Here is a 4,160-nt window from a genome sequence, read left to right as displayed (position 1 = left end):
AAATGCAAAATGCAAAAGGGAATGTCTCCTTTTAGTTTCCTTAGCCTGTCGTCCTACTTCTGTGAGAACTAGCCTCGGCCAGGGCACTTCTCACGGAGAGGGCCGCGGGCTCTGCACCACTAGGAGCCTGGTTACTGCCCGGTTATTGTTCGTTCTGGGACTTTGCTCCTGCAGATGTGGGATCAAGTCATTTATCCATAATTTCCAGGGCTTCTCATCTGTGATGTGGCCACAGTGCTCTGTTGTCTAAGTGTGTGGTGGAAAGTAACTAAAGGGGTTTCTACTGCTGTGGTGTTCCGTGATCCCACACAGAGCCCTGTCTATGGCGAGTGCAGAGCCAGCAGCTTTTCTAGAAGGTTCCAGCTCAACATATTCCCTAAAGCGTGTCTGTACCTGACACCATGTACTACTACTACTACTACTTCTTCTTCCTCCTCCTCCTCCTCCTCTTTTTCTTCTTCTTCTTCTTCTTCTTCTTCTTCTTCTTCTTCTTCTTCTTCTTCTTCTTCTTTTTCTTTACACTCCTACTGTGTTTCTTAAATGTGCAACGCAAGGTGTTACTGCAGTGCATCTTATTCCAATGTCCTAACAGAAAAATGGTCTTTCAGTGAGAAACCCTTGGTTTGAGTCTCTGCTCATTGCATGTGGTTCCTTACAAGGGACATTTAGGTGGTCACAGTGTTCAAAACCTCTAGCCCAGGCTCAGGGCATGTTTGTGGATGAGCCTTCAGTTTTTGGAGCTTTAAGTGTTGACCAGTTAACCAACAGTTTAAATGTTACACCTTCCCCTCAATCCCTGCTGTCCCCCATTTGCTGGTGGTCCCCACATTATGCATTTTCCCGCCTCTCCTGCTCTCTGACGAGAAAATGAGGCTCGGTACACTCGGCAGCCGCCACGGTCACAAGTGGGTTATTGATGAAAGTGGTGGGAGCTGTTCATCACCAAGTGCTTAATAGTTCTTGCTCAACACTGTCATCAATGAAGTTATATTTCTCTCCCTGTAATTGGTAAATTATTCATTTTGAAGTTTCTTTGGTAAAAAAAAAAATAAATAAAAAGAAGTGCTCTGTTTAATGCACAGGTAGAAAAATATAAACTCTTTGGTTCAACAAGACCTATCAATTTGGGCACCCTGGCTTTTCCAAGACAGTAGCTAATTGCTTCTTGAATGTGCATTAGTATATATATTTAAGTGGCCCATTGGCTTTGTGGAGTGTTTATTGTTTTGCTTATGAAAAAGTGCCTTATGTCTGACTTGAATTTTTGTTACCCTTTATTTAAACCCGCCGGCTCTATCATCCCTCATTGTCTAACAGGGGTCGCTGCAGATGACTTGTTGGCTGGCGATGTCTGTTTCTCCTGAGTTCCTATGGTGTTTCCAGGCCTTTTTCCCCGTTTGGAGCAGGAGATGGCATCCTTCAGTGGTTTCCCTTTTGGAGGAAGGTTGTCTTATGTACTGAGAGGTCTGTCTAGCATATCGACTCTCATTTAGATGGTATTGCAGCAACTACTACCGTCTGTGTTAATATTAATTCCCTCTTCCGTCCCCTCTCCATGGTTTTAGTTTGGTGCCTGGCTGTACAGAATAAACTCCGTGTTGCCTATACCCCCTTGCAGTGACCTCCTGGCATGGAGCTAGACCTCTAAATATCAAATGGAAACTTTAAAAAACTCTCTTGAAGAGACATCTGATCCATACCGTTGGCCCCTTCCCCCCTGTTTCTCGTTGGACTGCCTGGAGCGTGTATACACAGGGAGGCCCGGAATGTAAAGGTCGGCAGGTGAGAAGCCCTCCTTAACTGGGAACAAGTTGTAGGGGCGGTAGGGGGTGAGCCGGAGCTGGGGCGCTTACTGACTTTGGCACTTTCCATACATTTATATGGACCAGCAGAGAATTGATACGAAACTTATGCCACTTGTATTGTGAATTTTCTCTCATATGCAGCTGAACTTAATCCTAGGTGGTAGTTGGGTAATTATTTTTTTCCCTGGCTCAATGAAACAGAAGCAAGCCTGTGCGTTGTCTTGTGTAAATACGACACCCAGTATTTCAAACCTTCCTGTAGCATCTGCGGCACATAGGCTGCAGGATCCGCTTGAGCATCTTGTGTTGTATGGATACTTTGTCTCCCCAGGTCCCCTAATCAGTTTGGATATCTTTAAGATAAAGCAGAACTCAGGTAATCCATTGATACAAAGCAGATATGCACGAATCAAAGGCAACTGCTATGTCTTCTTATGTCTTCTTTAAGGTGTTCTCCAGGCTAAAAATTCAGAGTCCGTGTAACTCCTTCCGTGTCCTCTACCACTGTCATTACCATTCCCTGGACACCTGACAGATGTGGACAGCCCATCTTTCCGTATCTGATGGCCACAATGGACACCACATTCTAGGCCAACTTGATGGGAGCCAGGGGAGAGAACATTCACCTTTTCTCTCATTGTCTCCCTGCCATCTTGTTGGATTATAAAACCCCCTTGACTTCCTGATGCAGGTGATTATGAGAAAAATAAAGAGTAGTAATGCACATGCAGGTTGTCTTCTCTTTGCAAATAACTGCTCCATGCTTTGCACACAGCCTGGCTTGGGTAAGGTGGGTCTTGTGTATTCCATAGCCTGTAAATGGTGGTGCTGGTTGGTGCAGTCTGTTGAGTGTCTGACTCTTGGTTTTGGTTCAGGTCATGATCACAGGGTCATGAGATTGAGCCCTACATAGGTCTCTGCCCTGAGCATAGAGTCTGCTTGAGGTTCCCTCTCTCCCTCTGCCCCTGGCCTCCCCCTAAAAGTAAATATGTAAATCTTAAACCCAAAGCCTAGATGTGAGTTACTCTTCTGTAATGCTGTTCCCCTCTCATCTTCTTACCTTTCTTCTAAGGTGAGTTTACTTACTGAGTTACCAAAACCAGCCTCCTTGATTTAAAGGTATGTTGGGTTCTATCTTAATACCTGAAATAACTTAATTTTTATGGTTCACCATTTACCTTCTTTCTTACGCAGGTAGCCATCCTCAGGAAAATGTATGTACATCAAACTGACAGCTTCCTTTGGGAGCACATATGTCGAATGGGCTGGCTAAATTAGTCACAGGTCATGGATAATCATCAAGTATTAGATGTATGTAATTAGATTAGAAAGGAGGTCGTCTAGTACAACCCTCGTATTTGGCAGACAGAAAAAGTAAGGCCCAGGGGATGAAGAGGTGAGAGTCACTTACCGTGTTAGAAAAAGATCTAATCTAGAAGAATCCCTGATCTCAAGTTCTGTGTCCTATTGTATAACCTCTTGGTTCATTCCATGTTGATTCAGAGGGGTGTTTCAGAGGGTGACACTGGGCCGCTCAGTGTCTCTTTCCACCTAATCCTGCAGCCAATCAGAGTGTCTTATTTTAAGTCTATTATATGTTCTGAGATGGACTTAATTCATTGATCTGAAATTTTAAAACACAGTTGTACTAGGACATCTGGGGGGCTCAGTTGGTTAAGCTTCAGTCTTTGGCTCAGGTCATGATCTCAGGGTCTGGGAATTGAGTCCCATGTCAGGCTCCCCTGCTCAGTGGGGAGCCTTCTTCTCATTTCCCCCTGCTTGTGTGTGTTTGCACTCTCTCTTTCTCTCTCTGACAAATAAATAAATAACATCTTTAAAAAATTAAAAAAAATAAAAAAAAAAACATGTACTGAAAAACGACTTGTGTGACAAAATAAAAATCCAGATGAAATTCCTAGCAAAATATACCTTGCACATGCATAGGGGTGTGGAATGCTGAAGGAAAGGCTAGTTCCCCCAGCCATTAAAAGGAATCAAGAGACTAAAGGAATCAAGAGACTTTTTATGACTGTGGGGATAGTAGGAGAATGCATCTGCACATCTTTTTGGCACCAAAGACAAATGGTAGAATCAGACTATTGCCATTAAATGGATATACAGGGGCATTGCAGATGTGTGAGTGGGTTCATGCCTGCTTCCCTGTGTGCAAGCCGGGGGCTCATCAGGAGTGTGTACATCCAGCCAGGGGCTGTGACTATGATGTGCCAGCCTCTGTCTTGTCTGACTGGCCTCTGGTCAATGACTCCTCTGGACAAAAATGGCCAGTGCTACCTACTGTCAGCCTCTTAAATGATGTAGTAACGCCTTTCCCTTTCAGAATACCTGTAGCTCCTT

The sequence above is a fragment of the Canis lupus genome, chromosome 15 (genome assembly GCF_048164855.1).
Source record: "Canis lupus baileyi chromosome 15, mCanLup2.hap1, whole genome shotgun sequence".
In the NCBI taxonomy this organism is placed as follows: domain Eukaryota; kingdom Metazoa; phylum Chordata; class Mammalia; order Carnivora; family Canidae; genus Canis; species Canis lupus.
This window is presented reverse-complemented; position numbering follows the sequence as displayed.